The sequence below is a fragment of the Dasypus novemcinctus genome, chromosome 23, assembly GCF_030445035.2.
Source record: "Dasypus novemcinctus isolate mDasNov1 chromosome 23, mDasNov1.1.hap2, whole genome shotgun sequence".
In the NCBI taxonomy this organism is placed as follows: Eukaryota; Metazoa; Chordata; class Mammalia; order Cingulata; family Dasypodidae; genus Dasypus; species Dasypus novemcinctus.
In genome coordinates, this window is record NC_080695.1 from 24,568,076 (window position 1) to 24,590,623 (window position 22,548).

At 48.8% G+C, this 22,548-nt stretch overlaps 1 long non-coding RNA gene across 2 annotated transcripts in view; it reads right to left on the bottom strand.

Annotated features, from left to right (window-relative positions):
• LOC105744673 (uncharacterized) overlaps positions 1–22,548 on the bottom strand; it is a 50,376-nt gene that overhangs the window by 4,229 nt on the left and 23,599 nt on the right. For both annotated transcript variants that reach the window (XR_009182946.2, XR_009182945.2), the window contains one exon: positions 1,052–22,239. This is a non-coding gene — a long non-coding RNA (uncharacterized lncRNA). The remainder of the gene's footprint in view (positions 1–1,051; positions 22,240–22,548) is intronic.

Here is a 22,548-nt window from a genome sequence, read left to right on the forward strand (position 1 = left end):
GCCCTGGAGGGCAGGTTTGCTCTGTGGGGAGATGATCCTTAAGCAGTCTCCCACACTGCCCCAGTCCCTGCTGCACTCCCCACCCCCGCTACCTGAGCCCTCATCAGAAGTTTTGCTGTAAAGCAAGTACCTATTTGTACCTAGTAGATACAAAAAACATTCAAATTTTAATGTATGATCAACTATAATTTGTCTTTCTCTACCAAATAGCCCCTTGTTTTAGTTTGCCCAAGGAATGTTGATGCAAAGTACCAGAAATCTGTTGGCTTTTATAACAGGGATTTATTTGGGGTAAAAACTTACAGTTCCAAGGCCATGTAATGCCCATTTAAGGCATCGGCAGAGAGGCTTTCTCACCAAAGTCAGCTCCTGTTGATCTGGCATTATTGCCACGTGGTAAAGCAAGATGGCTGCTGATCTCTGAGGAGGTTCTGCCTTCTCCTTCCAAAACTACTGTCTCTTGGAGCTCAGCTGTGAGCAACCAGATATAGTGAAGCTGGCTAGTAAGATAGGGAATCAATAGATGGCTCTGGAACCTGACAAGAAGTTCACATGGACATCAATAACCCCAAGATGGCTGCTGGATGACCCTCTCCAAAATTCTGCCACTCAGAAGAATTCTTTCAGAAATCAGGAGAAGCTCTGGATATTTGCCAAGGACTTTATCATTGGGCCCTCCTGGGACACTGATGAGAGGAATAAGCAATCAAAATGCTAAACAGCTAGAACTCCTCCCCTGCCATTTGCAAAGGGGTGGGATAATCCACAGTTCACAAAGGCAGGCCCCAGGGCCCGAGCTCGCTCTCTCACCTGCTCTCTCACCTGTGGACCCCTGTTCTGCCATCTGTGCACCGCTCTTGCCATTTTTCTTCTGTCATGTGGCCAAGTAAGTAAACCTGGGGATTTGTAACCTAAAATGGGGAATTGTAGTCTGTAAATCAGCCCTCCTTACCACATTTCAGTCCCTTCCTTTCTACCTGGGACCCCTGATCTGTTATCTTCTCCCATTCCTTGTCCCTCCTTACCTGAATAAATTAATGGCCTAACTCACCCGATGTGCTCTTGAAATTCAAATCTGCAGCATAGTCAAGAAAGTAATCAAAATCTGGTAACAATAGGGTTGTCTCTTCTGGGTCTCAGCTCTTCGAGCCTCTGGGGGCTTCTGTTTTCCTGCAGTCCTTTCCTTCCATGGCAGAATTAAACAGGGCACCTCCCTTTTCCTGTGTCTGCGTCAAACCCAACAAGAGGGTGGAGACCCAAACTGGCTCATGCCTCACTGACGGGGTCCAAACAAAACGTCCCACAGGAGTGAGTTAGTTTAAAACATAATCTTTTTCTTTTTTGGGGTTGCGTGGACTCAGTTGCAAGTATTCAACTCTGCCATTGTACAAAAGGAGTCAGAGAATGTATAAAAAGCCAATAAGCATAGCTATGTTCCAAAAAACTTTTATTTATGGATAAAATTTGAATTGAATATAATTTCTAGGTGTCACAAAATATTCTTCCTTAGATTTTTTTGATCATTTACAAATATAAAGAGCATTCTTAGCTCACACACCATTCAAAATCAGGTTGGGCAGATTTTGTCTATGGGCTGTAAATTTCTCACCCCTAGTCTAAAGAAATATTCTTTTTGACACATATTTATTTTTTGTCCATTAGGTAACTTCTACTTTATTATTAACCTGAGGTAAGGATAACAGACTTTGCTTAAGGCTTTATAGAAATTGCAGAATTCTTAAAATTACTTATGTCAAAATTAAGTGTACCACCCCAAAAATAAATGAATAAAGGAAAAAAGAAAACAAAAAATAAATAAATCTCTGTGAGAGGAACAAACTGGCCACATTGCATTTATTCTTTAGCATCACATCTGCCCAGCTCTCACACATACAAAAGGAAATGCTCCTTGGTTTCACAATGGCATTTGGCTGCATTTCTCAATGCAACACAGCAAGTGCAAATTCATTTGGAAATGTACATCTATACAACTTATATTAAAGACTGCAGCCTTATGATCTGTGATGGGAAAAGCATGCTTTGACAATACTAAACCATTTCTGTCTGGTTTAATATAAAATATACTCCATGCTTTAAAAAGAGGTGTTTGGAGCAGAATATAACATATTTGTTATTAAATATAATCATTTACCTTTTGAAAAATAATCTTCTAACTTTAAATCCTTGTTACTGAACAATTATATGAATATACATTATGGTAGCAAGAAACAAATTTGCATTCGGCTTTATTTTTATCAATATGGCTAAATTTTGAAAATTATTCATAAAGCAATGACAGGATTTTTATTAAAATATTATATTCTATTAATAATATAATAGTTTGCCAATATATTTTTTAGAAACATAAGTGAAATCTTTCCTTTCCACTTTTTAATATGGTATTTTCTTCCAAGTCATACACATCAGAAATCACTTGGATATTTTTAAATCAAACATGTATTTGTAGTTTCTAAAATGTTGAGCCACAGACCACTTTCTTGTGATACATATTTGTATAACAATGAAAATGAAAGAGAAAAATCACTGCTATCCTATCAAAGGAATGTTTCCTTTTCTAACATTCTTTTGAAATATACATATTCCAATTCTTACATCTCAACCAAAGTGGCAATGTAGTAAACATACTGTTTTGTTTTGTTTTTCTTCCCATCCCCCCCCAGTAGTCTGCCCTCTGTGTCCATTCGCTGTGTGTTCTTCTATGACCACTTCTATCCTTATCAGCGACACCAGGAATCTGTGTTTCTTTTTGTTGCAACATCTTGTGTCAGCTCTCCGTGTGTGTGGCACCATTCTTGGGCAGGCTGCACTTTCTTTAGGCTCTCCTTATGGGGTGCACTTCTTGCGTGTGGGGCTCCCCCATGCGGGAGACATCCCTGTGTGGCATGGCACTCCTTGCGTGCATCAGCACTGTGCATGGGCCATCTCCACATGGATCAAGGAGGCCTGGGGTTTGAACCGTGGACCTCCCATGTGGTAGGCAGATGCCCCATCCATTGGGCCAAGTCCACTTCCCAATACACTGATTTTTCCCCGTCACGTCCCCCAGACTACCTGTTAGAAACTCTTTTTTTTGATATCTCCAGTGCTTCCTGTATTGTTTTTTGTTTGTTTTGTTTTCTCCCTTCTACATTTGAGACAGCACCTCTTGCCCTTTGGCTTATGATTATATCTCAGGCAAGAGAAATGGGACCTCTTGCACAGAGAGCATTTTGGTTCATTCAGGTCAATGGGAAGATCTGCAGGGGAAGTTTCCCTCTTGGCTTTGACCTTAGAGTGTGTCTTTTTCTTTTACATTTCTGCTTTCTCCTCTTTTGGTGCTCCTGAGGTGATGTCACTGTGATCATAGTAATTATTATAGATGCATTCGCTCTGTTCTGTTTCTCTATTGCCAGGATCTTTCTCTCTCTCTTTTTGAGAATGGTTTCAGTATTTCATTGCATCATATTTTGTTTTTTTATTTTTCTTAGCAATAAACCCCTTCCCCCCTCCGTTATTATCTCTTATTATTGATGCGGCGGCTTGCTCGGTCGGTAGAGGTGGGGTCTGGCTGCGGACGAGGGGTTGGTCCCACTTGGGACGAGGAGTCGGTCCGGCAGCAGACGAGGAATCGGTCTCACAAGGGGTTGCGCGGTTCGGCTGACGGGGTCGCCCGGCGAAGCCGGCGATGAAGGGGTCGCCCGGAGAAGCAGGCGACGAAGGGGTCACCCGGAGAAGCAGGCGACGAACTGGGGACAAGGGAGGCCAGGCCCTTGTCGGGGGCTCTCAGGACTGGAGGGCGCACGGCAGAAGAACTACCGCGGAGACAAGGTAAACACGCAAGTCCACTTTACTGAGGGAGAGGCAACAGTTTTATAGGGGCTGGGGAAGGCTGATTGGTCGAAGCCACACCCTGTTCTGATTGGTTGCCGGCGAAAGGTCAGTGGGCGGTACTGGACGGGGGAGGGGTGGTGGTTAGGGATTGGCTGTCGCTGTTGCTGGGGGAAGGGGCAGGGTTTAGGGATTGGTGGCTGCTGTTGCTGGGGTGGAGGGCAGACTTGAGTTTCCCGCCCACGCCTGGCTATTGCTGCTGTCGGGGGAAGGGAAAAGGGCGGGCTGGATTTTTCCGCCCACGCCTGGCTGTTGCTGCTGTCGGGGGAGGGGAAAAGGGTGGGCTGGATTTCTCCGCCCACGCCTGGCTGTTGCTGCTGTCGGGGGAGGGGAAAAGGGCAGACTGGAATTTTCTGCCCTGCGCCTGCGCAGGGAGAAGGAAGAAAAAGGGTGCCGCCCCACAAGGCATCGGGTGGCGCCATCTGGGAGGAGGGGTGGCCGCAGAAGCATGGCTGCCGAGAAGGGGAGACCCGAGGGCACTCTGCGCCCATGCCGAGCTTCCTTCAGGGGTGGCGGTGGGCCCGACCAACCACCCTATTATGGGGGCAGCGGAATTAGGCCTACCGTGGCCGCTCCCCTGCCAGGCCAGCAAACCACACTTCAGCCCGAGGGGTGACCGCATTTCCCCCTTCTTTTCAAATAAGGGCCAGGATGGCAGCAGCAACAAGTAGCCGAGGCCCAAGAGGCAGTAAGCAATGAGGGAAGCGGGGCTGAAGAGGGTGGTGAGTATGATGGGGATACAAATGTACAATTTGGGGGGCAATATCTTGCCGTTGCAAGCAAGGGTGGCCAATGTCCAATTCTTGTTGATCTCGGTGGCTATAAGGTCCATCTGCTTGTTAAAAGTCCAGGATGACAGCGCGTTACAGGTAGTTGATCTCTTCTTGGCGGTGAAGAGCGGTAGAGGCAGACTGTGTGATGGTCTGGAGGATCGCAGCGGTGAGGACAAGTCGCGTAAGGGCACCAGCGATGGTGGTGGCGGCAGCGTCGGGAGTGGTGGAGACGTAGGCGAGGACAATAAGAAGGCCAAAGTCTTCACGGGCGCGAGAGAGGCCGATGTTAATGGGGCGGGCCGACATGGGGCGGCCCAATCTGCAACGCAGTAGGGGTTCAAGCGAAAAAAGGAGGGGGGCGGGGGACGAGAAAGGACGCTTTGGATGGCTGAGAAGAGGAGTGAGGTCGAGACAGGAGGAAGCTCCGCAGAAGTGTGGGGAGCTGTTAAAAGCAGAAACGTTATTAGATGCTAGAAAGCAGGCCGCAGGCCGGGGAAAGCAGGTTGCGGGCCGTTTCGCGGGGCTGGAGCTGCTTGAGAGCGATGGCGGCATGGGGGGCCGTGGTTACAGAAGACTTGGGGCTGTTTCAGAGAGATCTTACACCGGTGAGTGTCTAGGAGACCGGCGAGGGCCCGAAATTGTGGGGCTTGCTTAGCAGATAGGATGTTACCCATTGCTAATGGCCTTTTGGAGCTGATAAGAAAAGGGGCCCTTACCTTGAGAGCGCGGCGATGGGAGCCGAGGTGCGCGGTGAGACGAGGGGTCGGAGCCGGTGGGACTCCGACGGTGGTCGCGGGCCAAAGGAAGGCCCCGACAAGGGGAGGGCGGGACGACGAGCAGTGGAGCAAGGCAAAGGGGAGCAAGCACGGAGGGGAGGAGGCAAAGGTGAAGGCAGGGGTGGAGGTGCTCAGGCACGCGCTCCTGAGAGTTTTATTGGCGCCTCTTAATCATAGTGGGTCGGTATAAGCCCCCGACATGGAAGGAGAAAGCCATCCAGCGATTCTCCCAGACCACCGTGGATCATATGAGGTCACCAAGGTTCAGGAGCAGCAATGCAGAGTGAAAAGATAGGGGTGAGAAAACAGGAGGGCGTAGGGCTGTGGTAGGGTTACTTCAGACGTGCAAGCGCGTGCTCCCGAGATCCAAGGCTCCTCTTAATCATAGCGGTTCGGTATAAGCCCCCGACATGGAAGGCGAAAGCCATCCAGCGATTCTCCCAGACCGCCGTGGATCATATGAGGTAGCCAAGGCTCAGGTAGCAGCAATGTTGCACGAGAGAAGCCCCACGGTGAGAAGAGAGGGGGGGGGCGCCAGGTTATGGAGTGAGGCTGTGGTGGGGTTGCCTTGCCCCACGTTGGGCGCCAACTGCGGCAGCTTGCTCAGTCGGTGGCGGTAGGGGTGCTCTGCCCCACGTTGGGCGCCAGCTGCGGCGCCTTGCTCGGTCGGTAGAGGTGGGGTCTGGCTGCGGACGAGGGGTCGGTCCAGCTCTGGATGAGGGGTCGGTCCCACTTGGGACGAGGGGTCGGTCCGGCAGCAGACGAGGGATCGGTCTCACAAGGGGTTGCGCGGTTTGGCTGATGGGGTCGCCCGGCGAAGCCGGCGACGAAGGGGTCGCCCGGAGAAGCAGGCGACGAAGGGGTCACCCGGAGAAGCAGGCGACGAACTGGGGACAAGGGAGGCCAGGCCCTTGTCGGGGGCTCTCAGGACTGGAGGGCGCACGGCAGAAGAACTACCGCGGAGACAAGGTAAACACGCAAGTCCACTTTACTGAGGGAGAGGCAACAGTTTTATAGGGGCTGGGGAAGGCTGATTGGTCGAAGCCACACCCTGTTCTGATTGGTTGCCGGCGAAAGGTCAGTGGGCGGTACTGGACGGGGGAGGGGTGGTGGTTAGGGATTGGCTGTCGCTGTTGCTGGGGGAAGGGGCAGGGTTTAGGGATTGGTGGCTGCTGTTGCTGGGGTGGAGGGCAGACTTGAGTTTCCCGCCCACGCCTGGCTATTGCTGCTGTCGGGGGAAGAGAAAAGGGCGGGCTGGATTTTTCCGCCCACGCCTGGCTGTTGCTGCTGTCGGGGGAGGGGAAAAGGGCGGGCTGGATTTCTCTGCCCACGCCTGGCTATTGCTGCTGTCGGGGGAGGGGAAAAGGGCAGACTGGAATTTTCTGCCCTGCGCCTGCGCAGGGAGAAGGAAGAAGAAGGGTGCCGCCCCACAAGGCATCGGGTGGCGCCATCTGGGAGGAGGGGTGGCCGCAGAAGCATGGCTGCCGAGAAGGGGAGACCCGAGGGCACTCTGCGCCCATGCCGAGCTTCCTTCAGGGGTGGCGGTGGGCCCGACCAACCACCCTATTATGGGGGCAGCGGAATTAGGCCTACCGTGGCCGCTCCCCTGCCAGGCCAGCAAACCACACTTCAGCCCGAGGGGTGACCGCAATTGACATCTCCTAATATTGCGTTTCTCAGCTTGAATGACGGTCTCATTCTTCAACTTCTCTTGGCTGGTTTTGCCACTGCTGCCAATGGCTGGTCTCTTCAGGTGCCTCTTGACTGCCCACTGCCAGGGTCCACTCCTCATTCGGCTCACAGCTGAATCTGTCATTGTCCAATTCCTGACTCCAAATCAGGGCTCCCAAAAATGAATATAAAACTCTCCTCTTTTGCATTGTGTTCAAGGAGCACATTGAATACAGTTGACTCTCCAATGTTTAGAAAATAGATAGATGGATAGATAGATAAAATGAAACAGTAATTGTGGCAAAATATTAAAATTGGTGGATCTGAGTATGCAAGTGGAAAAGTTGGAGTTTTACTCTGGGTTTTGTTTTGTTTTTTATTAGAGAAGTTGTAGGATTACAGAAATATCACAGAAGAAACACAGAGTTCCCATATACCCACCTCTCACACCACAATTTTCCCTCTTAACACTGCATTAGTGTGGTGCCTTTGTTACACTTGATGAAAGAATATTATTATAATTGTACTGTTACTCTAGTCCATTTTTTACATTAATGTTCACTATGTTGTATAGTTTTATGGTTTTAAAAGTTTTTTACTTTGGTAAAATAGGGAGACAACCTAAAATTTCCCCCTTTAACCACCTTCCAATATACAAGTCAGTGTTGTTAATTATATTCACAATTTTGGTATAACATCATCACCATCCATTACCAAAACTTTCTTATCACCACAAATAGAAAGTCTATACTAATGAAGAATTAACTCCCCATTCTCATACCCCACCCATACCCCGGCCACCTGTATTCTAGTTTCTGCTGTGATTAATTTGCACATTCCAATTATGTCATATCAGTGAGATCAAACAACATTTATCCTTTTGTGTTTGGCTTGTTTCACTCAAGATGATGCCTTCAAGGTTCATCCATGTTGTCGCATGGGTCAGGACTTCATTCCTTTGCATGCTGAATACTTTTCCATGGTTTGTGTATCTCATTTTATTTGCCCATTCATCTGTTGATGGGTATAGTTACATCTGTCTTTTGGCAAACGTGACTTGCCAAAAGACACCAGGATGCAAATATCTGTTCAAGTCCCTGCTTTCAATTCTTTTGAGTATATACCTAGAAACAGGATTGCTGAACCATATAGGAATTCTATACTTAACTTTCTGAGAAATCGCTGAACTTTTCCACAGTGGTTACATGATGTTACATTCCCACCAAAAATGAACTAAGCTTCCTATTTCTCCACATCCTGAGTTGTTTTTTTGTTGTTGAGTAGGATTTCTTAATATAGTCTGAATAGTAAACCCTTATCAGGTATGTAGTTCCCAAATATTTTTTCCCATGCTGTAGGTTTTCATTTTGCTTTCATGATGAAGTCCTTGAAACAAAGAATTTACTTTTGATGATGTCCCATTTATCTATTTTTCCCTTTGTTGTTCATGCTTTCGGTATAAAATTTAAAAAACCAGTGCCGAACATAAGGACCTGAAGATACTTCCCTACATTTTTGGTAGGAGTTTTATAGTTTTCATTCTTATATTTAGGTCTTGATCTATTTTGAGTTAATTTTAGTATGTGGTGGGAGTTAGGGGTTCACTTTCATTCTTTTCCATATGGCTATCCAGTTTTCCCAGCACCATTTGTTGAAGAAACAATTATTTCCCAATTGAGTGGACTTGGCACCCCTCTCAAAAATCAGTTGGTCACAGATGTCAGGGTTTATTTCTGCACTCTCAAAATGATTCCATTCATCTCTATATCTGTCCTTGTGCCAGTACCATGCTGTCTTTTAAAATATATATATATTTTTGGGAAGCGGACTTGCCCAATGGATAGGCTGTCTGCCTACTACATGGGAGGTCCACGGTTCAAACCCCGGGCCTCCTTGACCTGTGTGGAGCTGGGCCATGCGCAGTGCTGATGCATGCAAGGAGTGCTGTGCCACACAGGGAGCCCCATGCACAAGAAGTGCACCCCATATTGAGAGCTCCAGCATGAAAGAAAGTGCAGCCAGCCCAAGAATGGCGCCACACACATGGACAGCTGACGCAACAAGATGATGCAACAACAAAAAAAGAAACACAGATTCCTGCTGCCACTGATAAGGATAGAAGTGGTCACAGAAGAACACACAGCGAATGGATACAGAGAGCAGACAACACAGGGGTGGGGGGGAAGGAAAGGGGAGAGAAATAAATAAATAAACCTTTAAAATACATTTTTTAAATTCATTTTTAAAAGATACTTAAATTACATAAAATGTTATGTTACAAAATATAAGGGATTCCCATGTGTCCCAGTCCCCACACCTCCCATGTTTCCCCACATTAACAAATTCTTTCATTAGTGTGATACATTCATTGCAATTGATCAACACATTTTGGAGCATTGCCACACAGCATGGATTATACTTGACATTGTACTTTACACTCTCTTCCACTCCACTCTGTAGGTTATAGCGGGATACATAATGGCCTGTATCTGTCTTGGCAATGTCATTCAGGACAATCCCAAGTCCTGAAAATGCTCCCATATTACAACTCTTTTTCCCTCTGACTTCAGTGCCTCCAGTAGCCACTGTCCCCATGTCAATGATAGAATTTCTTCCATTGCTAGACTCCCAATAATTCTATAGTAGAATACCAGTAAGTCCACTCTAGTACATATTTTATTCTCCAATCCTGAGGATTCTGGAATGGTGATGTCCACTCCACATCTAAGTGAGAGGGGGCTCAATCCCCTATGGCTAAAATGGATGGGACTCTCTTGACTACAGTTGTAGACTCTCTTGGTTCCTTGGTGTGGTAGCTGTCCTCACTTCGTTACTTGTCCTGCATTGTTGGAAACTGAGGCATAGTGGTCTCACAAAGAGAGATGTGCTGTTTCCATGGCTATGCTTTTAACATAGGAATGCAGCAATTAAGCCTTTTGGGTCAACAGGACAAAGCTGTCTGGGGCAGGGGGAAATATGAGGAAACATACTTTGCAGTTTGAAAGGAATACTAAATCTTTGTACTCTGAGATAAGTTCTTTAATTTATGAGTATTGTTAATGTGTAGCTACACTGCTTGTGCTCACAATAACTTGAATATATATAATGCCACTTGGAGATAATAAAGTTGTCTGAGGAGTCTCTACTCGCAGACCCCCTGGTCCCAGCTCTCTCTCTGTCTTTGTTTCCTTCTCCTTTTTCTCTTTCTTTCATTCCCAATATGCTTCAGGCCCAAATCACCAACACTGCAGGAGTCCAACGAACGGGAGAATAGGTATTGCAACTCCACTGAGGCTCAGGTCCCGGCTGGCACATGGACAGCCCAGAGATTCAAGTGTCTTGGACGTGTACCTACAAATGCCAGAGCAAACTATGGGCTCAATAAAGAAACAGAAGAGGCATGTGTCGAGAAGTCTCATCTGAGTCCAACTCTGTCACCCTCGGGAGCACAAACTTCAAAGTAGGGCCCACTGGCAAGGCACCAAACTTCGGAGATATCTGCCATGACCATAGAACCTGACTCAAGCATGGCCGATCAGTTTCTCTAACCAAGAAACTGTCCCTTTGGGCTCTTGGCAACGTGGGGTGTGCGGTGGCCACTTTCCTCCACATGTGCAGAAGAATAAGGAAAAGGTGGGCTAGAGAGAGAGTGAAATGGGAGAATAAAGTAGAGAAGCAGGGCAGGGATGGATGAAAAATGGCCTGTGGGTCAAAATCCTCCTCCCTCCTGCTTGTGTAAATAAAGTTGTATTGGACTGTGGCCATGCCCACTTGTTTCTGGATTACCCTGCTGTGCTCACACCACCCTGGCAGGACTGGGTAGATACGACAGGAGCCATGAGGGTTGTAGAGCCACACAAAGGCACTACCTGGTCCTTAGCTAAACACGTGCACATCCCGCTCTGGAGGCACTGCCGGCCCCGTCGCCACTGTGCTTCTCAGTGCCTTTCCAATAATTCACTTCAGATGCTTGAGCCAACTTGAATGGCTTTTCCCATTTATTAATATAAACCAACAGCCCCTGTGTCAGACAGACCCCATTAACCACACACATCAGCCTTGTAGGGGCAAATGCTGAGAATTCACTAGAACTCCAGGGGAAAAAAACACAACATTTCTTGAGGGATTTAAATGGCAACTTGGCAAAACAAAAATGGAACCCATATTAGCAGGTAGGAGACAGGTGTTGGATTTCCCACAAATATATCTCTGCATACGTACGAGGTCATCCAATCAGCCCCCAAGAGGAAAAGTGGCAAACACTGAGGGTGCAGTTTGCAAAGAAAAAAGGGGTGGCGTGTTTTATTTAAAATGTCCAACCGCTCTACAAATTAAATAAACACAAGATTAAAACGTAACGCTTCCTACTTGTCAAAGTGGAAAACGGATTTAAGGGAAAGGCCAAGGGACAGGACCCCCAGGCAGAGAGGCAGCAGGGACCGGAACATGGCAGGGCACCCCCTGGGAGTGTAAGTCGGCCCCGTCTTTCTGAAACATGCCGTAGATGTGGGGATCCAGGGCCGTAAAACAAAGAGGGCCGCGGAATTGAAAACGCCAAACTCTGCTTCTAACGACTGATCATAAAGAAGTACCGAGGGCTGTGCTGGAAGCTGTGCTTGCTTGGCTCTCAGCTCTCACCACGACATCCATGCCAGAGGCTCAGGCCAGGGAAGAGCCTTCGTCCAGCCGTACCACATGCACACATGTGCATGACACACTCATGCACACTCACTCATACCACGCCTGTGCACCACAAATGAACATGGCACACACAAACCACATGTGAATATGACACCTGCATGTGTGCACGCACATGCTACATGAGAACTGCCACGCATGCACGCGTGAACAACGCACACGTGCCATGCATGGACAAGGTACACATGCATGTGCACACGCCACACACGGACATGGTGCACATGCATAACACATGCACAGCACACGAGTGCATGCACACACGACACATGCTTGTACATGTATGGAAAACAGCATGGTTGTTGGCTTGTACACACATGTGCATACACACACCACTAAACACTCATGTTCCCACACACAAATGACACGCCAAACAGTTTGCAAAAGTACAAAAGTGGTTTGCTCAGGGGAGGGCGATAGGATTATACTTTTTTTTTCCTTGTCATTTTGGGATATTCAAGTTTTCAACCATCATGTTTTTTAGCTTTTCAAAATACAGAATGTCATTTTAAAATGAGAGAAGAGTTTAAAGTAGTTTTTTTAAAGAAACCATATTACTGAGTACGACCGGGTGGTGCTCTCCTCATCAGTTTGCATTTTCAAGGAAAACACTCACCTGGATCCAGGAGCGTGGACAGAACTCACTAACGCGCACTTCCAAGGCACTCCCTTCTGCTTTCACCCGGGAGCACTCAGGCCGGGCACTGACCAGGAGCCAGTGTCTGCTCCTGAGGGTGCACAGCCCACGGTCTGCCCCGGAAAGCAGATCCGAGGGCACCCTCGGCCCTTCCCCGCAGTCTGGGGGCTGGGAGCAGACCAGCCCCCACTTCTCACTCAGGCCACGCGCCCCGGCCTGGGGGCAGGTCAGAGGGGAGGCAGGGATGGGATGAAGCCCCGGCAGCATGGACACCCACGAGAAGGGCTGGCGTTCCCCGAATCGCACGTCCGAGAGGGGACAGAGACCACAGGGTGCGGGGGGTGGTGAGGATTCCCAGCACCAGCCCCTCCCCAGCTGCCCCTGCCGGGGGTTCTGACGCCTCTGTGCACCGTCTGGACCATCGTGGGCGTCCCTCCTTTTCCACTGATCCCTCACTCCTCACACGGCAAGGCTTCCTCACCACGGACAACGAAAGCCACTGTCGTTGACCCCAGGGAAAGAGCAGAGAACAGAAGATGCCAGGAAACTGCCCCTGCACGCCGGGGCCTTCCGTGCCTCGCTTCAGGGAAAAGGAGGGTGAGCAGACTCAGGTGAGCCTAAATACACGGGGCCCCGAAGTCCCAGCTAGGGAGGCAGGTGCAGCAGCCGCTGCGCCGCGCACGCCTGCGATGCCGCCTCGGCCGAGGCCCGCCCCATGCCCCCTCTCAGTTTCAGACCCTCTGCTACCAACTGGAAGTTTAAATTGGCTCCATATTTCAGAAAAGGCAATGCACTCCTAAAGGACCTCCATGTCATTGCCATCACACTGGGCTTATAAATCAACGCAGGAAAATCACAGTGGCACCGCTGCGCCCCACTCTCTCCTTGCTGCTCGCCCTCTCCTTGTGAAGAGAGAAAGCAAAATCAGCACGAAGAAGAGACCCTGGCACCCACCGAGCACGGAAAGGGGGATCCTTCACGCTCGGCCCTCTGCACCGTGGGAAAAATCCTAGCGTTCTTCCCATCACAAGCCCCCACTTTGGGAAGCCAAAACCAAAGAGTGTGGACACAACCCGGTCTGAACCCACCTTTTCCACCCTCCTGGCCATCCCACGTCAAACTCAGCTTCTTTCCTACACCAGACACCTCCCCCGATGCCCCTGCTCATTGGCTGCACCAAGCTCTCACCCTCACCCCTCACCAGAGACCATGCCCACCCACCCAGTCACCCAGGCCCCAGGGATGCAGCCCCCGCAACCCATCCCCACCCACCTCACCCACAATCTGTGTGTTCGGCTGTGGAGCTGTCTTCTAGCAACTTCCATACCAGGACCCAGGTTTAAGTCTCTGCAGCTTGAGTAAGTTGCAACCCTCCTCCCTGCAGCAGGCGGTGCCCACGATGAAAGCCGCTGGTTTCCAGCGATGCACCTTCAAGGGGGCTGCCAGGCCCCCATCCACAGCGTCTGCCACGTGCATGCCTGGCTACTCCCAGCAGATTCTAAGTCAAAAACTGGCAGCTTCCAGGCCAGATTTTCAGCCCAGAGATGTGCTGTGTTTGGCTCAGAGAATAGTAAAAAATAAACTGGGAATTTTTACATCAAAATCCACATTGCTCCCTTTTCTTGGAAAGTGGAAGTGCCGCCAAAGACTACATCTTGGGAGGCGACAGGTGACGGCACCACGGTGGAGGTGGCATGTGGATCGCCGGCCTGGCCGCAGGGCTCCCAGCTGTCCTTCCAGCTCGGTCCTCAGCCACCTGGCCCGGAGGCATGAACGCCCCACCGCTCTGAATTATGGGTGCGGGAACCTCGTGCCACAGAGACAAAGAGCCTGGGGGTGAGTGCTTCGCACCAGGTGCTGGGAGAGATGGAGGAGCCTGTCCCCACAGCTGGGAGCTGGGTCTCCCGGGAGCCACCAACAGCCAAATGCAAACCCCTGAGAAGGGCAGGTGGGAGAGGCCCCTGTGAGGGGCCAGGGACGTCCTGGAGACTCGGCCCTCCTTGTCGCTTACCCCACCCAACCCAGGGCACTGCTATTCCGCAAAGACTTTTGGCACTTGAATGCTTGTCTTTAGGAGACACTGGCAAAGTCAAAGGCCTGGCTCCGAGGACCGCGTGACTTCCAGGCCATGCCCACCCTGGTCCCCCGTTCACCTGGGTCTTGAGCACTGTCACCTCAGGACAATCATTTTGAATGTCCAGTGATACCAAGAGAAGCTGCACCGGCTACTCGGGGGACTGAGCCTCAGCCCATAAAGGAAGCCCCCCCGGGGCCTCAGAACAGAAGAGTCTCCCTGGGCCCTGGCCGGGAAGGGCACCCACAAGCTGCCACCTGAAGTCACCGTGGATGCCGAGGGACCGTGTCCTCAGCCCCCAAACACATCCTTCGATTTCCAGAATGAGCGCTTCCCTTCACCATCTCATCTGGGACAGCCTCGGCTGGACAAGGCAGTGGAAGGAGGCGCATCAGGAAGATGTCCCCAGCCAAGCGTGCGACCCTGCATGGTCAGCGCAGGGAAGCCTCCGGGTCTCCACAGCCTCAAGTCCGGACGAGCTTATGGAGGGGCCGATGCTCAGCAGTGGAAGGACAGGATGGGAGCGAGGTCTGGGGATGGACAGGTGCGGCTGGGGGGAGGTCACACGCTTAAAAGAAATGAAGCAGAAGTCAGCACGGCACCTCCTTGGCCTCCTGCCCCCTGGCCGAGTCACCGCCAGGAGTTCAGATACCAGGAGCAGCCCTAAGGCCGCTGGACGGAAGGTGCCAAGGGACGGCGGGTTTCCACCCAGGTCCAACACAGGGCGTGGGCCAGAGAACGGCAGCAGCTCCCGAAAGGCCGGGACGCGATTGGCCTGACCGGCACCCCCGTAGCATCCAGTCAGAAGTGGGCCCCTGACGCCCCATCAGAGCCCTGAGCAGAAGGCACGAAAAGGGAGAGCCTGCCTGGTACGAAAACTCCCACCACCATCATCTTCATCGTTATCCAGGTACATGCCGGTACCTGAAGCCAGCACGGCCACAGGGGCAGTTTCATTAAACTAAGAGCCGCTTGCCTTCCTGTGCTTCAGTAACGGCTTAATAAATAAAGGGCGTCAGCCCTAAGGTGCAGGTGCAAAATGAAAGACACTTGGGCTTCTCCATTTTATGCCTATCCTTCTCCAATTGTCAGGCTTTCATATTTTCTTGCTTGTCTGTTCCAGGCTCTGCCCCCTCCAAGAGGTGGGAGAAAGCACATCTTTGCCTTGCAAGGAGCCTTCCTGGGAAGGAGGTTCTGGGTGGGTGCACTGGGACAGCTGTCCCCACTCCCACTCCACCAGCCCACGAGAACATACACACACATGTGCACACACACATGCCTCTAGCCTTTCCCAGAACACACACACATTCACAGTAAGACCACAAGTTGGGTGGACATGGAGAGACATATCTTAGTAAAATGGGGGACAACAGAGCTAGAGGTAATGGATTTAGCCCTGGCAAAAGAGAAAGAAGAAGACAGCAAATGAGGGCTCGGCTGAGGAGCAACATTTGAACGAGGAGGGCCCAATCGCCTAAGATTCCCACAGACAGAGGGGCAGGACAGGTGGGGGTGGGCAGCGAAAGCAAAGGAACAACAGCAGGAGGGTGCCCTTCCAGAAGGGCCAGGGAAGAGGCTGGAAGTGGCAGGCATGGCCCAGGGAACAGGAACATGCCCTGGGACCACAGAGGGCTGGTGGGGTGCTGGACTTGATCTGCATCTTCCAAGCTTCTGAGGGTTCTAAGGGCCTCAGGGGCCACCACGCCAAGATGGCTGCAGCTGCTTGGAGATCTGAGAGTCCAAGGGTCCAGGCACCACAACAGCAAGGGCAAAGGCAAAACACAAGACCTGATCCGTGGACAAAGCCTGTGGCGTCTTGCGGGCCCCACTCCTCCACCTGGCCAAGGTCCCCTTACCCTGGGCCTAGTACCCAGGGGATGCTGGAGTAACAGGCCCAGACTCCGTACCCAGGGGATGCTGGAGTAACAGGCCCTCACTTTACAACGGGGATGTGCAGCGCCACCTGCCTGGCCCGCTCTCCCAGCAGGAGCTCTGTGCACCCCTGCACCCTGCTGCGTGCCTCAACCTGTGTTTCCCCCTTGGCGCCCTGGAAGCGGGGGCCTGGGCCCTGCTGCTCAGCAAGCGTGGGCCTCAGGGTTCCCCAACCCCATCGGGGTGGGCGGCGACACACTTTTATTTGTGCGGCAAAACAGAAAAGCCGCCATTTCTCACAGCGAGGCGCACACGGCCGCACAAGGGGCCGCCGCCCGACCCCCGGCCCGGCTGGGCGCCCACCGCCGCGCCCTGGCATCTGAAATGACCTCGAGTGACTCCACGTGGACAGGCACCGAGGAGCGCCTTGACCGCAGCTGCTGCCCATGGCGCTCCCAGAGGAGGCCCCCAGGACCGCGGGCCCTAAGCGAGGCGGCACTGCAGGCCGTGGCCTCGGGAGGTCATCTGTCACTGAAGCCTCGCCTTCATCCTTCCTACATCTCCACGTGCCATCGGCAAGAACACGCAGCGCACCCGGAAGGGCCGAGGGAGAGCAGCCGAGGTACCACCATAGCCGGCTTCCAGCCCGCTCCACGTTTCAGAGCCTCCAAAGCACGGCGGCCACCCCAGCACCCACCAAGCAGCTGACGGCCAGCACCCCAATTGTGGAGGAAGGAGGGGACCTCGGGGCGGGAGCTCCTGAAATGGGCACGGCTGGACTCGAGCGGCAGGTGGTGCGGGGGCACGGCCCCTGCCAGAACCACCAGTCCAGAAAGACCCTGCAGACACAGGCCCTGAGCCAGTTTCCTCCAGGGCTCTGGGCCTCAGTTTCCCCAACAGTAGAAGGGGAGTGCCAGCACAAACGCTTAAGTTTTCAGGAGAATTCATTGAAGTCTGCTGCGCGGGGCCTGCCGCAGAGCAAGTTCTCGGTAAGAAGGCCAGCTGTAGACTATCAGACGAATGGCTCTGTCTCTCCCATGGGCTTCTGCTGTGTCTAAGGAGCCATCTCTACTCCTCTGTGTTCTTCTCCTTTATGTTCACTTCCCAGGCTCTAGCTCAAAAACTCCAGCCTCTCTTCTCTGCAGTGTGGCTTCTCTCTGAGTTCCTGCCCACAAAGAGGGTGGGGACTCAGCTTCCTACTGTCGTGGCCCAATCAAAGCCTTAATCTTTATTGAATCAAGTAAGAGTAAAACCTCTGAATCCAATACACTCTAATATGCCCAGAGGAAAACACCAGTTTACATTATCCAATTATCCAACATTTCTTTTTGGAATTCATCAATAATATCAAACTGCTACACATGCCTTTGGAAGGTTTATAAAAAACCAGTTGACCATAAGGATGAGAGTTTATTTCTGGATTCTCAAATTCTTTCCAATGAACAATTAGTCTATCTTAATGCCAAGACTCACTGTTTTGACCACTGTAGCTTTGTCATATGTTCCAAGTTCAGGCAGTGAAATTCCTATGTTGCTCTTCCTTTTCAGAATGCTTTTGGCTATTTGGATGCACTTCTCCTTGCGAATTTTACTTCTGTAATATAGACTGTTGGAATATTGATTGGTAGTGCATTGAATCTATAAATCAGTTTGGGCAGGATTGCCACCTTCAAGATATTTAGTATTTCAATCCATCAACATGGAATTTCTTTCCAAATGTTTAGGTCTTTCAAATTTTCTTTTAGCATTATTTTTTTTCTTTTTTCCTTTTGTCATTATTTATTTTTTTATATTACATTAAAAAAATATGAGGTCCCCATATGCCCCCCACCCCCTCACCCCACTCCTCCCCCCATAGCAACAATCTCGTCCATCATCATGAGACATTCATTGCATTTGGTGAATACATCTCTGAGCACCGCTACACCTCATGGTCAGTGGTCCACATCATAGCCCACACTCTCCCACGTTCCACCCTGTGGGCCATGGGAGGACATACAATGCCCAGTAACTGTCCCTGCAGCATCACCCAGGATAACTCCAAGTCCCGAAAACACCTCCACATCTCATCTCTTTCTCCCATTCCCCACACCCAGCAGCCACCATGGACACTTTCTCCACACCAATGACACATTTTCTTCGATTACTAATCATTATAGTTCATGAATACAATGACTATCACTTAGTCCACTCTAATCCATATTCTATTCCTCCATCCTGTGGACCTTGGAATGGTTGTGTCCACTCCACATCTATATCAAGAGGGGGCTTAGATTCCACATGGATGCTGGATGCAATTCTCCTGCTTTCAGTTGTAGGCACTCTTGGCTCCGTGGTGTGTTGGTTGACCTTCTTCAACTCCATGTTAGCTGTTAAGTCCAATAAACCAGAGTGTAGGAGCTGAAGATTGTTGAGACTCATGGCCTGGCTATCATATGGTCAGTCCAGAGATTCAGATCCCCTGGGTATATATTAAACCCCAGCATCAACTACAGTTCTGAAAAAAGTAACAGGAGAAGCTTCTGAAAAAAGATCACATCTGAGTCCAGCTCCATCACACAGAAACACAAACTCCAAAGAAGGGCCAACTGACATGGCACTGAACTCCATCTGCCATGACCATAGAACCTGTGGGTCTCTGTAGCCCTCAGAAGAACCAATACCCGGGGTCATATCTACTTTATCTATCTCTGGGACTCTACTGAGGTGTGCATAAGGGCAACCCCTCTGATAACCTCCCGGCTTTTTTGGAGACTCATGGCCATATAAACTCATTTGTCCTTTCCATTTCCCCCTTGATTCAGGTCAAAAAGCATTTTGAACTCCTGGTATTATATGTAGACTGAGATATTCTGCTGATCCAAGTTGACCCTTTTATTCAAGGTCATTTTCTAGCTACATCAACAGCTGGTACTTGGTAGTAATCCCTCGGCACCAAGAACGCTCATCCCTGGGAGAAGGCAATGCATTTACATGCTGAGTTTGGCTTTGAAACTGGCCACATTTGAGCAACACGGAGGCTCTCAGGAGGTAACTCTTAGGCACCCTGCAGCTCTAGGCCTTGTTCTTATTGCAGGTGCACAGGCTCACAAGCATAGTCATTAGTATCAAGGGCTCATTGTTGGGCCTTCATTCTTTTTTGGTCTCTGTCATTGCACTTGGGGGATTGTTGCTGTTCCTTTAGGGACTGTGATAGAGCTCCCCTGGCTAGGAACTCAGCACTCCCTCAGTTGTTGTTTTTAATTGAATCCACTATGAAAATATCCAAACATTTTCATGTACTCTGGATATATGCCCTGTAGAACTCCCTGCCAACCATGTGTCCCCTGTCAATAACATCCCACACCAGTATTCCTCCTCTGCCATTGTTGAACCTCTCTGTGATCCAAAACTTCCTGAAAAGTGAAGCCCAAAATATTGCCAGGTTCCATTAATAGTAAAATGGAATATAGCGATGAGTTTAAAGGTTAGATATAGAATATATATTAATTTGGAAAAATTACAGTAAAAATAAATTGGAGTATCAAAAAATTAAAAAATGCAAATGCTTTGTTTTTGATGTTTTGTCTTCCATCACTGCAATAAGTGTTGACCTGTATGCAAACTGGAAGGCAACTACTTCCGTCTTTTCCTCAGTGTATACGTCCTATCTTTTTCTTTTCTTTTTTCTAATTGTTAAGCTTATCTTTACAAGAGTTTTAGATCACAGTAATTCATATATGCAATATACAGTACTCCCACATATCCAATATAAAACCTTTTCCCTTCCACAGCAATAATCTTTTTACATATTCATATTATATTTACTGAAACTGATGTACAGATATTGAGACAATAGCTTTCAAACAAGGTAACATTTGTGTTGACATTGTGGTTTATATTTTAGATTATACAATTTTCTAACATTTTAGTTCTTATGTTTTACATTATGATTTACATTTTAGCCTGTCAGCCCCTATATATTTTTGGTGTGATTTTACATGTCTTATATCCATCCTTGCGTACTCTTGTGGAACACTTCTATTGCCCACACAGTTACACTGGTTCCATCTATTCCATACCTCTTTCCCCCTCCCCTCAGGTCCCACAGTGACAGTCAATCTTCATTGTTTGAAGGGCCATGTTCAGAGATACTTGCAACAGTGTTGAGGGCTTGACATGCTCAACTGCCCTAATGCACTGGGAGCCACTATTTCTCTTGAGAGATACAGTTCCCTCTATTTGAGGGCATCAATCCTCCCCAGGATGTGGGTATACCTTCACTCTCATTATATGGGTCTCTATCCAATGATATAACCCATTATGGCAAAATGAGCATTCACATATTCCCTAGGAGCCTGTCCTGTATCAGATTATCCCCTTTAAGCATCTTAAACAGATAACTTTCCTTATTATATTTTTGAAAAGGTTTTCTCAGCATTATACTCTCAACCAAATACCTGACAATCTCCTATGTTTGTATATTGCCCCACCCTCCCCCCAATTTCTTGGGCAATATTACCCATCCTCCCATTCCTAGCCCCCCTCAAACCCATAAATCCCCACCCAAAGGTAACCCTATAACCCTATTTTATCCTTTCCTTGTACAAATACTTACCTCCAGCTTATCACAGATTTCACCCGTGCAGGTATCAGGTTACATCCTTCCTCTACCCCCCAATATCCTGTAAGCCTATCATCCAGTCTCTAGCTCTCTGAGGCAGCTTGGATTACTTATTTCATATCACTGAGGTCATGTAGTGTTTGTCCTTCAATGCCTGGGTTGCTTCACTCAACATAAGGTTCTCAAGATTCATCCATGTTATCACATGTGTTTGTAGTGTATTTGTTCTTAAAGCTGAGTAGTATTCCATTGTATGTATATACCACATTTTATTTATCCATTCTTCTGTTGATGGGCATTTGGGTTGACTCCAACTTTTGGCAATAGTGAACAATGTTGCTATGAACATTGGTGTGCATATATCCGTTTGTGTCCTTGTTTTCAGTTCTTTTGGGTATATATCCAGCAGTGGAATTGCTGGGTCACATGGCAGATCAATGGCTAGTTTTTTGAGAAACTGCCAAAATGTCCTACAGAATGGTTGGATCCTTCTGCATTCCCACAAGCAGTGGATGAGTGTTCCCATTCCTCCACATCCTCTCCAGCATTTATAGTCTTCTGTTTTATTCATAGCTGCCAATCTTACGGGAGTAAGATGGTATCTCACTGAAGTTTTGATTTGCATTTCCCCGAGAGCTAGAGATTTGGAGCATTTTTCATGTGCTTTTTCGCCATTCGTATTTCTTCTTTGGAGAAGTATCTGTTCAAATCTTTCTCCCATTTTTTAAATGGGTTATCTTTTCATTTTCAAGATACAGGAGTTCTTTATATATGCAGGTTATAAATCTCCTATCTGATATATGGTTACCAAATATTTTCTCCCATTGTGTAGGCTCTCTTTTCTCTTTCTTGACAAACTCCTTTGAGGTGCAGAAGGCTTTAATTTTGAGGAAGTCCCATTTATCTATTTGTTCCTTTGCAGCTCGTGCTTTTGGTGTGAAGTTCATGAAGCCATTTCCTATTACAAGGTCTTGTATATGCTTCCCTACACTGCTTTCCAAAGTCTTTACGATCTTGGCTCTTACATTTACGATCTTGGCTCCTTGATCCATCTTGAGTTGATTTTTGTATAAGGTGTAAGATGGTAATCCTCTTTCATTCTTTTACATATGTAAGAGAGACAGTAGATGATGGAGGATAGCAAGATGTGGGGGAAAGAGTATAGCGCAGGTGGCCAAAATCAATTCGCACAGAAAACAGGAAACGGATGATGAGGAAACACAGCAACTGTGAAGCGCTCCCTGCAGCACCTATTATGAAAGAAAATAAAATAAAATTAGAAGAGAAAAAAAAGAAAAAAAAAAGATGAAAGAAAAGGGGGTGGGCAAAGAAAAGGGAGGGAAACAAGAAAAAGAAAAGGAGAAAAAAAACCTAAATAAATGAAAAAGGACCTTGGGGGATAAAATGGGAGAAAAGACCAGGAGATAATGCAATATTAGCAACCAAGACCAAAAAAAACAACACAAAAAACAAAAAACAAAAAAACAAAAAAAAAACAACAAAAAACCCACAAACGCTGAGGGCTAGGATAACCAAGGACCTCAGATGGACCTCAGCGT